Below are 14,018 nucleotides of genomic sequence, written 5' to 3'. Positions count from 1 at the left end.
ATTATCCTAGAATCTGTTGATAAACTTGTGAATTCGTTTTCCCCTTAATGATGGCAAGCTGTCTAGGCCCTGATGCAGCAAAGCAGGCCCAATGTTCCCTCCACCATACTTTATTGTAGGGATGATGTTTTGATGTTGATATGCAGTGCCCTTTTTACGCCAAATGAAGTTCTGCTTGTTCCTCCCAAATAGTTCAATTTTGGTTTCATCACTCCACAAGACATTTTCCCAGTACCGTGGCGGAGTGTCCAAGTGCTCTTTCAGCAATGTTCTTTATTGATAGCAGTGGCTTCCTTCTTGGTGTCCTGCCATGTTCAATGTTTTAGTTGGTTGACTCGTGAACAGAGATGTTAGCCAGTTCTGATGACTTCTTCAAGTCCTTTGTTGTCACTCTAGGGTTCTCCTTTACCTCATTGCTGACTTTGCGTTGTGCTCTTGGGGGTCATCTTGTCAAGGCGTCCACTTCTAGGCAGAGTCGCCACAATACCAAACTGTCTCCATTTATAGACAACTTGCCTAACAGTAGACTGATGAATATCTCAAATCTTTGAGATGACTTTGTAACCCTTTCCAGCCTCATGTAGATTAACAATTCTCGATCGTAGCTCTTCAGACAGCTCTTTTGTGCGAGGCGAGATTCCCATCTGGATATGCTTCTTGTCAAAAGCTCAAACTCACACTTTATAGCGTTTGTGATCAATCAAAGTCATTGTAGGCCGCACCTCTGAACTCGTTTCATTAAATGGACTCCAGGTGTGCTAAATTTGGACTGCAAGGAGCTTTTTAAAAAGTCATCAGCTTAGGGTTCACTTACGTTTTCCAACCTTCAGTTTCACAGTTTGAATGATTTATTCAATGTGGTCAAAAATTCTCTGAAAATCTGTGTATCTGTAGCTATAGGAGACTGTGTTTGTTCATTATTGTGACTGACATGAAGATACAACCATATTTAATATGGGAATTAGACATAAATATAGAGAATTCCTAAAGGTTCACATACTTTTTACTTTGACTGTAGGTGGGAGCATGCAGCACGTATGGAATCATTACTATGGGATTCAGTTCTGGGGAGAAACTTAAACTCGTACATCACAAAAGAATGAATGGCCAACCCAATTCGGCTTATTCTATAACAGCATTACTGACTGAATGTGAATCTACTTTCCCCATCACAGCCTAAGTGGCTCCTTAAACAGCAGAATCTGCAACGGGAGATAATACTGCCATTGCAGTTACCTTTAGTTTTTGATATATTCTCATATTTAGGTTATTTATTTATAAGATGTAATTTTCTGAGAGGTTCATTTACAGTTAGGTCCATAAATATTTGGACAGACACAACTTTTTCTCATTTTGGTTGTGTACATCACCACAATGAATTTTAAATGAAACCACTCCGATGCAGTTGAAGTGCAGACTTTCAGCTTTAATTCAGTGGGGTGAACAAAACGATTCCATAAAAATGTGAGGCAACTGAAGCATTTTTTGAACACAATCCCTTCATTTCAGGGGCTCAAAAGTAATTGGACAAATTAAATAACTGGAAATCAAATGTTCATTTCTAATACTTGGTTGAAAACCCTTTGCTGGCAATGACAGCCTGAAGTCTTAAACTCCTGGACATCACCAGATGTTGGGTTTCCTCCTTTTTAATGCTCTGCCAGGCCTTTACTGCAGCGGCTTTCTGTTGCTGTATGTTTGTGGGCCTTTCTGTCTGAAGTTTAGTCTTCAACAAGTGAAATGCCTGCTCAGTTGTGTTAAGATCAGGTGACTGACTTGGCCATTCCAGAATTTTGCACTTCTTTGCTTTAATAAACTCCTGGGTTGCTTTGGCTGTATGTTTTGGGTCATTGTCCATCTGTATCATGAATCAATGTGACTGCTTTATTTAGCTGGATTTGAGCAGACAGTATGTCTCTGAACACCTCAGAATTCATTCGGCTGCTTCTGTCCTGTGTCACATCATCAATAAACACGAGTGTCCCAGTGTCACTGGCAGCCATGCACGCCCAAGCCATCACACTGCCTCCCTCCACCGTGTTTTACAGATGATGTGGTATCCATCCATCCATCCATTGTCTCCCGCTTATCCGAGGTCGGGTCGCGGGGGCAGCAGCTTGAGCAGAGATGCCCAGACTTCCCTCTCCCCGGCCACTTCTTCTAGCTCTTCCGGGAGAATCCCAAGGCGTTCCCAGGCCAGTTGAGAGACATAGTCCCTCCAGCGTGTCCTGGGTCTTCCCCGGGGCCTCCTCCCGGTTGGACGTGCCCGGAACACCTCACCAGGGAGGCGTCCAGGAGGCATCCTGATCAGATGCCCGAGCCACCTCATCTGACTCCTCTCGATGCGGAGGAGCAGCGGCTCTACTCTGAGCCCCTCCCGGATGACTGAGCTTCTCACCCTATCTTTAAGGGAAGCCCAGACACCCTGCGGAGGAAACTCATTTCAGCCGCTTGTATTCACGATCTCGTTCTTTCGGTCACTACCCATAGCTCATGACCATAGGTGAGGGTAGGAACATAGATCGACTGGTAAATTGAGAGCTTCGCCTTGCGGCTCACCTCCTTTTTCACCACGACAGACCGATGCAATGCCCGCATTACTGCGGATGCCGCACCGATCCGCCTGTCGATCTCACGCTCCATTCTTCCCTCACTCATGAACAAGACCCCGAGATACTTGAACTCCTCCACTTGGGGCAGGATCTCGCTACCAACCCTGAGAGGGCACTCCACCCTTTTCCGGCTGAGGACCATGGTCTCGGATTTGGAGGTGCTGATTCTCATCCCAGCCGCTTCACACTCGGCTGCGAACCGATCCAGAGAGAGCTGAAGATCACGGCCTGATGAAGCAAACAGGACAACATCATCTGCAAAAAGCAGTGACCCAATCCTGAGCCCACCAAACCGGACCCCCTCAACACCCTGGCTGCGCCTAGAAATTCTGTCCATAAAAGTTATGAACAGAATCGGTGACAAAGGGCAGCCCTGGCGGAGTCCAACTCTCACTGGAAACGGGTTCGACTTACTGCCGGCAATGCGGACCAAGCTCTGGCACCGATCGTACAGGGACTGAACAGCCCTTATCAGGGGGGCCAGTACCCCATACTCTCGGAGTACCCCCCACAGGATTCCCCGAGGGACACGGTCGAATGCCTTTTCTAAGTCCACAAAACACATGTAGACTGGTTGGGCAAACTCCCATGCACCCTCCAGGACCCTGCTAAGGGTATAGAGCTGGTCCACTGTTCCGCGACCAGGACGAAAACCACACTGTTCCTCCTGAATCCGAGGCTCGACTATCCGACGGACCCTCCTCTCCAGGACCCCTGAATAGACTTTTCCAGGGAGGCTGAGGAGTGTGATCCCTCTGTAGTTGGAACACACCCTCCGATCCCCTTTCTTAAAGAGGGGGACCACCACCCCGGTCTGCCAATCCAGAGGCACTGTCCCTGATGTCCATGCGATGTTGCAGAGGCGTGTCAGCCAAGACAGTCCTACAACATCCAGAGCCTTGAGGAACTCCGGGCGTATCTCATCCACCCCCGGGGCCCTGCCACCAAGGAGTTTTTTGACCACCTCGGTGACCTCAGTCCCAGAGATGGGGGAGCCCACCTCTGAGTCCCCAGGCTCTGCTTCCTCATTGGAAGGCATGTTAATGGGATTGAGGAGGTCTTCGAAGTATTCCCCCCACCGACCCACAACGTCCCGAGTCGAGGTCAGCAGCGCACCATCCCCACCATATACAGTGTTGACACTGCACTGCTTCCCCTTCCTGAGACGCCGGATGGTGGACCAGAATCTCCTCGAAGCCGTCCGAAAGTCATTCTCCATGGCCTCCCCAAACTCCTCCCACGCCCGAGTTTTTGCCTCAGCAACCACCAAAGCCGCATTCCGCTTGGCCTGCCGGTACCTATCAGCTGCCTCCGGGGTCCCACAGGACAAAAGGGTCCCATAGGACTCCTTCTTCAGCTTGACGGCATCCTTCACCGCCGGTGTCCACCAGTGGGTTCGGGGATTGCCGCCACGACAGGCACCGACCACCTTACGGCCACAGCTCCGGTCAGCTGCCTCAACAATAGAGGCACGGAACATGGCCCATTCGGACTCAATGTCCCCCACCTCCCTCGGGATGTGGTCGAAGTTCTGCCGGAGGTGGGAGTTGAAGCTACTTCTGACAGGGGGCTCTGCCAGACGTTCCCAGCAGACCCTCACAACACGTTTGGGCCTACCACGCCTGACCGGCATCCTCCCCCACCATCGAAGCCAACTCACCACCAGGTGGTGATCAGTTGACAGCTCCGCCCCTCTCTTCACCCGAGTTTCCAAGACATGTGGCCGCAAGTCCGACGACACGACCACAAAGTCGATCATCGAACTGAGGCCTAGGGTGTCCTGGTGCCAAGTGCACATATGAACACCCCTATGCTTGAACATGGTGTTCGTTATGGACAATCCGTGACGAGCACAGAAGTCCAATAACAAAACACCGCTCGGGTTCAGATCAGGGGGGCCATTCCTCCCAATCACGCCCTTCCAGGTCTCACTGTCATTGCCCACGTGAGCATTGAAGTCTCCCAGCAGAACGAGGGAGTCCCCAGAAGGTATGCCCTCTAGCACCCCCTCCAGGGACTCCAAAAAGGGTGGGTACTCCGAACTGCTGTTCGGTGCATACGCACAAACAACAGTTAGGACCCGTCCCCCCACCCGAAGGCGAAGGGAGGCTACCCTCTCGTCCACCGGGGTAAACCCCAATGTACAGGCTCCAAGTTGGGGGGCAATAAGTATACCCACACCTGCTCGGCGCCTCTCACCGGGGGCAACTCCAGAGTGGTAGAGAGTCCAGCCCCTCTCAAGGAGATTGGTTCCAGAGTCCAAGCTGTGCGTCGAGGTGAGTCCGACTATATCTAGCTGGAACCTCTCAACTTCGCGCACTAGCTCAGGCTCCTTCCCCTTCAGAGAGGTGACATTCCACGTCCCAAGAGCCAGTTTCTGTAGCCGAGGATCGGACCGCCAAGGTCCCCGCCTTCGGCCACCTCCAGGCCTGGCTCCAGAGTGGGGCCCCGGTGACCCGCGTCCGGGCAAGGGAAAACGCCGTCCAAAATTGTTTTTCTTCATAGGAGGTTTGTTTAACCGCTCTTTGTCTCATCCCTCACCTAGGACCAGTTTGCCTTGGGTGGCCCTACCAGGGGCATAAAGCCCCGGACAACAGAGCTCCTAGGATCATTGGGACACGCAAACCCCTCCACCACGATAAGGTGACGGTTAAAGGAGGGGATGATGTGCTATGCTTTGGATAATGAGCTGTTCCACGCCTTCTCCATACTTTTTTTCTTGCCATCATTCTGGTAGACGTTGATCTTGGTTTCATCTGTCCAAAGAATGTTTTTCCAGAACTGTGCTGGCTTTTTTAGATGTTCTTTAGCAAAGTCCAATCTAGCCTTTCTATTCTTGAGGCTTATGAGTGGCTTGCACCTTGCAGTGCACCCTCTGTATTTACTTTCATGCAGTCTTCTCTTTATGGTAGACGTGGATATCGATACGCCCGCCTACCCCCTGGAGAGTGTTGTTCACTTGGTTGGCTGTTGTGAAGGGTTTTCTCTTCACCATGGAAATGATTCTGTGATCATCTACCACTGTTGTCTTCCGTGGACGTCCAGGTCTTTTTGCGTTGCTGAGCTCACCAGTGCTTGCTTTCTTTCTCAGGATGTACCAAACTGTAGATTTTGCCACTCGTAATATTGTAGCAATTTCTCCGATGGGTTTTTTGTGTTTTCGCAGCTTAACGATGGCTTCTTTCACCCGCATGGAGAGCTCCTTTGACTGCATGTTGTCTGTTCACAGCAAAATCTTCCACATGCAAGCACCACACCTCAAATCAACTCCAGGCCTTTTATCTGCTTAATTGATAAGGACATAACGACGGACTTGACCACACCTGTCCATGAAATAGCCTTTGAGTCAATTGTCCAATTACTTTTGAGCCCCTGAAATGAAGAAGGGATTGTGTTCAAAAAATGCTTTAGTTGCCTCACATTTTTATGTAATCGTTTTGTTCACCCCACTGAATTAAAGCTGAAAGTCTGCACTTCAACTGCATCGGAGTTGTTTCATTTCAAATTCATTGTGGCAATGTACAGAACCAAAATTAGAAAAAAATTGTCTCTGTCCAAATATTTATGGACCTAAGTGTATGCTCTGATTTCCTGCTCCAGTCTGTAAGGATTGAAGTTACCTGCCAGCGTCTGCTCAAAGCTCAAATTTCGTTGCTGACTGCTTGTGCCGAGTCCAAGTAGTGCTGTTCTTTATAATTGTAAGAAGTCGGGCGCCTTGTGATGACAAAACGCCTTCGGTTCAGGTATCCACATCAATGGTCAGAGCCTACAGTTGCACATCATCCAGTCGATTGCCTCTCGACCGCTGCAATTATCATCACAATATTCATTTAGTCACAAATTGAGTTGTTTCAGAACATCAGCAACTTTATTCCTTTCTTTGTGATGACATAACAATGGACTGTCACTTTATAACACTGTTTTCTGCAAGGTGATGCATCTTAAAAAAAAATATATATTGTATGGCTATCAACTAGATGGCAGAACTATAACTGATTACTGAGATGCAATAGCAAAGCTCATGGAAAAGCTGATATATAGTCACCGTATACTGAGATACGAGTTCTGTCGTGTGTCGCTCCTTGACGGGCTCAATGAGATATGACTTAACTCGTACCTCGTGTTCAAAGTGCTAAGCAGCCACTGAGGATGGACTTCACTGTGTCTGTGTAGAAACTGATAAGCACAAATGGAGATAATTTGCGCTTTCAGTGAACAGTTCAAGAAGTATAAGGGTTGGCGAATCTCGTTTATGGTTAGACGAGATATGTTGCACCGACTTCAGCGTGCATGTTATGGTGACACCAAGAAATTTAAACTGGCTAACTCCTCACTACAAAATGAAGAAGTATATTGTCGAACCGCCACTTGCTCTTTAGCCGATATTGTCACTGGACGGTTGTTTCCATTTCCGTGCCACATTCTCCGCATACCAAACTTGGCCATGCTTTGGACAGCAGTGCATGGGAAACGGAAGCAGAGGCAAACGTGGTGGCGCACCTTTCTCAAAGACCTTAGTACAGTCAGCTTGGCATGGGAAGAAACTGAGGTCGCTGCTGCTGCTGACCGGGCTGATTGGCGATCGCCTGGCACCCAGTGTGTTACCCGGCGCAGGAGGAATTAAGTCTAGAGAAATAAGTAATACCAATTACTAAATACAGAAATAGTACACATATAAATGTAGATTTGTTACACACAGAGAGAGAGAGAGAACAAGGTAGAAGAGGGTTAAACAAAAATGGAAACCAACAATATCTGTGCATTAATTAATTGACAACGGTAAAGCTTAAAATTGTAAAAGAGAGAAAGTCAAAAACAAAGTCCCCGTCCTGGAGACCTCGGCCTACTAGCCACCTTCCAGCTTCTGGGTTTTCTACAGTGGGAGTCTGTGGTGGCTGTCCAATCTGATCAGAGATCTGATCTTTCCATCTGATGATTCCATTTGGGATTGCCTGCTACTTAATGAAGTCCATGAGCATATCCTTGGTTTCATAAAGAGAATGTTAAAATTGTTCTCGGTGGAATCTGGTTTGAAGTTCAGTTTTGCTGTGGTGGCTCTTCTGAAGGTGGTTTTAGTGTATAGTTTTAGTCATGAACTTGGAGTCCCAAAGCTCCTAAGTTTCAAAAAGATCCAAAAATGCCTACTAGAGAGGGATATCACCGTCAAACCCTGGCGAGTGATAAAGGTAAGCACTGAATTTTTATAAACTATTTGTTTTATTTATTTAGTGACAAGTCAAGTAAGATGACCCCTTTTATTGGCTAACTAAAAAGATTACAATATGCAAGCTTTCAGGCCCCTTCTTCAGGTGAGATGTCATACAGAGACTGGAGTTCCCTCTGTTTATATGAACACCAGGGACAGAGACGGCATTGGGAAACCTTTTAAGTGAGACATCTTGAATAGACCTCTCCAGGCTAAGATTCATTTAGCAAGAGAGGAGAACAATGTCCAGTCACGATCTTTGGATAAGACGACTGTCCAACAGAGACTTTTGAAGTTTCTGATGAGTTTTTCCATACAATGTAGGTCTGTAGTCAGGTTGTCTGGGTAAGTCCGAGAGATATCTGGCCATAAAACTCTGTGTCTCTATTCAAACCATGTGTTCAATTTTAGCATGGGTTTAACTTCCCAATCTTTATTTATTTATAAAGCACTTTGTTCAGCCTTGATGTTGTTTTTAAAGTGCTGTGCAATAAAACCCAACATACGAGGTGTGATCAAAAAGTACGGTGAATGTCGAAGAGCAACGCTAAACAATTCAATGCCGGTTCTGACTTGTCCATCTTAGAGCCGAGTTTGTGATCAGTTTCAACTCGTTTGATACTGTCAGTCGTTTGTGAGCCACTGTTGAGTTCATGTGTTTTTCAAGTTTGTCATTAATAATGGGTATCGAGCAATGCATTAACATGAAATTTTGTTTCAAATTGCAAAAAGCCCAGGAAACCCATCTCAGATGTTAAAATCGGTTTATGGTGTCATTGCACCGAAAATTAAGACCGTTAACAAGTGGTTTGATCGATTTTGTAATGCAGCGTTTCTCAACCTTTAAGTATTTGTGACCCAAGTTTTCATTTTAATCGCGCCCCCCTAATGTTTTTTTGAAACCCTAATAAAATTTATTCCTATATTAAATTTCTAAGTTAAAAATTTCCCTACGAATAGAGAAATTACGCCACATATGGCAACATTCGCGCCCCCTTTTTTGTTACTTCAGTTTGAGAACCGCTGTCGTGATAGATCTGACTCGGTTGAAGATGAGAAAAGATCAGGACGTCCTTCAACATTGATAACCGAGGAAAATGTTGAAACGGTTTCGTTCTTCATCATGACAACGCTCCTTGTCACACATCCCTTCTAGTGTGACAATTTCTGTCGAATAAAAACATTACACGGTGTCCGCCTCCACCTTATCCGGTGGATCTGGCACTGTGCGACTTCTGGCTGTTCCCTAAATTGAAAATGCCCATGAAAGGCAAACAATTTCAATCCATTGAAGACATCCGGGCAGCCACGACAGGGCAATTAAAGACACTCTCGAAAGAAAACTTCTAGAACTGTTTCGCAAAGTGACAGGAGCGTTGGGACACGTGCTTTCAAAGTGGAGGAGAGTATTTTGAGGGAGACTAGTAGTTAGAAATCTTTTACTGCAATAAACGTTTCTTTTTTTTTAAAACATTCACCATATTTTTTTGATCACACCTCGTATAAGACACACAATAACCAAAGGGTAAAAGAAACAGAAACACACAAGAGCTGAAGAAATTCATAATAAAAAACAACGCAGATAGTCAACATCTCACACGGGGTCAGAGGCCAGGGAGTCAAAGTGTGTTTTTAAATAAGATTTAGAGACAGTAAGTGATTGCCTAACGTGCAGATGTTTGGAGCTGCAACTGATAAAGCCCGATCACCTCGGAGTTCGCATCGTGTTTTAGGGACAAGTGAAAGCATCTGGCCAGCTGACCTGAGAGGGCAAGACGGCACATAAGGGGGCAGCAGTTCCTACAAATAAAATGGGGCACAACCATTAAAGGATTTTAAAACAAATACAAGGATCTTAAAATGGAGTCGAAAACGAACTGGAAGCCAGTGAAGGGAAGCCAAAATTGGGGTAACATGCTCATGCTTTACTTGTACCAGTTAAAAATTGAGCAGCGGCATTTTGCACCAGCTGTAGGCGAGCAGTGGAGGTCTGGCTAAGTCCAAAAAAAAGCGCATTGCACTAATCTAGACGAGACGTTATAAAAGCAGGTATCACTGTTTCAAGGCTGCGTTTAGACAAAACAGGCCTGATTTCTGACAGCCGCCTCAACTGGAAAAAGCAGCATCTTATCACTGCGTTCACATCAAGTTTTAAAGTGGAATCCATTTTCGCACCTAAATTAGTGATTATGGATTTCTCATGTTGAGCCACAGTGGAAAGGTCAATGCAGGGGGTCCCGCTGGTGCCATTGGGTCTAAACAGCACGACTTCTGTCTTGTTCTCATTAAAATTTAGAAAATTTAATGCCATCCAACTCCTGATGTCAATAAGGCAATCCAGGAGGGGCTGGACAGATGGACCAGGGCGCTTCAGAGGGAAATAAACCTGATAGTCGTCCTCATAAAGATGAAAGGAAATACCATGCCAAGTGGCAGCAGGTACAAGGAGAATAGAAGAGGTCCCAGGATGGAGCCCCCAGGGGAGGGCAGCAGAGGTGGAGGTAAAATCATCAATGCTGACACAAACACTTCTATCTGAGAGATTGGACCCTAAACCATTGGAGAGCTGAGCCTGTGGTGCCCACCCACTGCTCCAGCCTGGAGATGAGGATCTCATGGTCTATCGTGACAAAGGCGATACACAGTCACCAGAGTCCACTGTTAAGAGAATATCATTAAAAACCCTTAACAGAGCGGACTCGGTGCTGGGGTGAGCTGTAAACCCAGAATTGTGTGTTCATCCAGGAAGGACTTCAGGTAGGAGTAGATGACTTTTTCCAAGAGTTTGGACAAAAAAGGTAGCTTGGAAATAGGCCTAAAGTCTGACATAACAGATTTGTTCAGCAGAGGTTGCACAACATCCATCCATCCATCCATTGTCTCCCGCTTATCCGAGGTCGGGTCGCGGGGGCAGCAGCTTGAGCAGAGATGCCCAGACTTCCCTCTCCCCGGCCACTTCTTGTAGCTCTTCCGGGAGAATCCCAAGGCGTTCCCAGGCCAGTCGAGAGACATAGTCCCTCCAACGTGTCCTGGGTCTTCCCTGGGGCCTCCTCCCGGTTGGACGTGCCCGGAACACCTCACCAGGGAGGCGTCCAGGAGGCATCCTGATCAGATGCCCAAGCCACCTCATCTGACTCCTCTCGATGCGGAGGAGCAGCGGCTCTACTCTGAGCCCCTCCCGGATGACTGAGCTTCTCACCCTATCTTTAAGGGAAAGCCCAGACACCCTGCGGAGGAAACTCATTTCAGCCGCTTGTATTCGCGATCTCGTTCTTTCGGTCACTACCCATAGCTCATGACCATAGGTGAGGGTAGGAACATAGATCGACTGGTAAATTGAGAGCTTCGCCTTGCGGCTCAGCTCCTTTTTCACCACGACAGACCGATGCAGCGCCCGCATCACTGCGGATGCCTCACCGATCCGCCTGTCGATCTCACGCTCCATTCTTCCCTCACTCGTGAACAAGATCCCGAGATACTTGAACTCCTCCACTTGAGGCAGGATCTCGCTACCAACCCTGAGAGGGCACTCCACCCTTTTCCGGCTGAGGACCATGGTCTCGGATTTGGAGGTGCTGATTCTCATCCCAGCCGCTTCACACTCAGCTGCGAACCGATCCAGAGAGAGCTGAAGATCACGGCCTGATGAAGCAAACAGGACAACATCATCTGCAAAAAGCAGTGACCCAATCCTGAGCCCACCAAACCGGACCCCCTCAACGCCCTGGCTGCGCCTAGAAATTCTGTCCATAAAAGTTATGAACAGAATCGGTGACAAAGGGCAGCCCTGGCTGAGTCCAACTCTCACTGGAAACGGGTTCGACTTACTGCCGGCAATGCGGACCAAGCTCTGGCACCGATCGTACAGGGACCGAACAGCCCTTATCAGGGGGGCCGGTACCCCATACTCTCGGAGTACCCCCCACAGGATTCCCCGAGGGACACGGTCGAATGCCTTTTCCAAGTCCACAAAAAGTCCCTGGAGGGGGTGCTAGAGGGCATACCTTCTGGGGACTCCCTCGTTCTGCTGGGAGACTTCAATGCTCACGTGGGCAATGACAGTGAGACCTGGAAGGGCGTGATTGGGAGGAATGGCCCCCCTGATCTGAACCCGAGCGGTGTTTTGTTATTGGACTTCTGTGCTCGTCACGGATTGTCCATAACGAACACCATGTTCAAGCATAGGGGTGTTCATATGTGCACTTGGCACCAGGACACCCTAGGCCTCAGTTCGATGATCGACTTTGTGGTCGTGTCGTCGGACTTGCGGCCACATGTCTTGGACACTCGGGTGAAGAGAGGGGCGGAGCTGTCAACTGATCACCACCTGGTGGTGAGTTGGCTTCGATGGTGGGGGAGGATGCCGGTCAGGCGTGGTAGGCCCAAACGTGTTGTGAGGGTCTGCTGGGAACGTCTGGCAGAGCCCCCTGTCAGAAGTAGCTTCAACTCCCACCTCCGGCAGAACTTCGACCATGTCCCGAGGGAGGTGGGGGACATTGAGTCCGAATGGGCCATGTTCCGTGCCTCTATTGTTGAGGCGGCTGACCGGAGCTGTGGCCGTAAGGTGGTCGGTGCCTGTCGTGACGGCAATCCCCGAACCCGTTGGTGGACACCGGTGGTGAAGGATGCCGTCAAGCTGAAGAAGGAGTCCTACAGGACCCTTTTGTCCTGTGGGACCCTGGAGGCAGCTGATAGGTACCGGCAGGCCAAGCGGAATGCGGCTTTGGTGGTTGCTGAGGCAAAAACTCGGGCGTGGGAGGAGTTTGGGGAGGCCATGGAGAACGACTTTCGGACGGCTTCGAGGAGATTCTGGTCCACCATCCGGCGTCTCAGGAAGGGGAAGCAGTGCAGTGTCAACACTGTATATGGTGGGGATGGTGCGCTGCTGACCTCGACTCGGGACGTTGTGGGTCGGTGGGGGGAGTACTTCGAAGACCTCCTCAATCCCATTAACATGCCTTCCAATGAGGAAGCAGAGCCTGGGGACTCAGAGGTGGGCTCCCCCATCTCTGGGACTGAGGTCACCGAGGTGGTCAAAAAACTCCTTGGTGGCAGGGCCCCGGGGGTGGATGAGATACGCCCGGAGTTCCTCAAGGCTCTGGATGTTGTAGGACTGTCTTGGTTGACACGCCTCTGCAACATCGCATGGACATCAGGGACAGTGCCTCTGGATTGGCAGACTGGGGTGGTGATCCCCCTCTTTAAGAAGGGGGATCGGAGGGTGTGTTCCAACTACAGAGGGATCACACTCCTCAGCCTCCCTGGAAAAGTCTATTCAGGGGTCCTGGAGAGGAGGGTCCGTCGGATAGTCGAGCCTCGGATTCAGGAGGAACAGTGTGGTTTTCGTCCTGGTCGCGGAACAGTGGACCAGCTCTATACCCTTAGCAGGATCCTGGAGGGTGCATGGGAGTTTGCCCAACCAGTCTACATGTGTTTTTGTGGACTTGGTTGCACAACAGCATGTTTAAAATTTTTAGGCACCACACTAGAGGTGAAACTACTATTAATAATAGTAAATTAAATTTTAATTTCAGATAAATATGTTTTATCTCCTCACATAGTGCTCTTCAATAACAGTGAAGTTCCGTGGAGCACAAGAAGCAAAGGAATTATCCCAGTTTACACCTCGCCTGATGAAGGGGCCTTAGTTGCCTCGAAAGCTTGCATTTGTAATCTATTTAGTTAGCCAATAAGAGGTGTCATTTCACCCTACTTTTTCCTGTATCAATCTATGGCTAAAACGGTACAACACTCCACTGCTAGGAATTATCCCATAAAACACTAAGGCAATCCACTGCAAACAAAGTCTCAATACGATAATCGAGAAAGGCCGTCAAACACGGAGCGAGAAGGTCAAAATCCCAAAGGCACAAACACACAAAACAAAACACAACTGAGTTGCCGACTTCAGAGCGGATTACAAGGAACCATCGGGAACTGTGGCTGACCCTCCAGATTTATCGGGCGATTGGTTGAGGGAGCGCCCAAACAAAAACGCATGGGATATAACAAAGGCCACTTATACACTGTCACAAGAATAGTTCAAAGACATCGAAAAAGATTTGGGGCAGCCACCCGTATATTGTACCCTGGCTGCAAAATGGGTCATTTAGAATTGAGTGCTTTACAGGTCCGAGTGAAAAAAAAGAACTGACTTAAAGGCAGTAAATATGGCGGCTTTAAAGGATGTGACCGGGAGT

The 14,018-nt window shown here is 48.4% G+C and overlaps 1 protein-coding gene across 1 annotated transcript in view; it reads left to right on the top strand.

Annotated features, from left to right (window-relative positions):
* Positions 1–14,018, top strand: part of pdhx (pyruvate dehydrogenase complex component X) — a 409,158-nt gene that overhangs the window by 206,243 nt on the left and 188,897 nt on the right. The window lies entirely within an intron of this gene.

The sequence above is a fragment of the Erpetoichthys calabaricus genome, chromosome 2 (genome assembly GCF_900747795.2).
Source record: "Erpetoichthys calabaricus chromosome 2, fErpCal1.3, whole genome shotgun sequence".
NCBI lineage: Eukaryota > Metazoa > Chordata > Cladistia > Polypteriformes > Polypteridae > Erpetoichthys > Erpetoichthys calabaricus.
The sequence above is the reverse complement of the archived record's forward strand: the minus strand, read 5'-3'. Positions and strand labels throughout refer to the sequence as shown.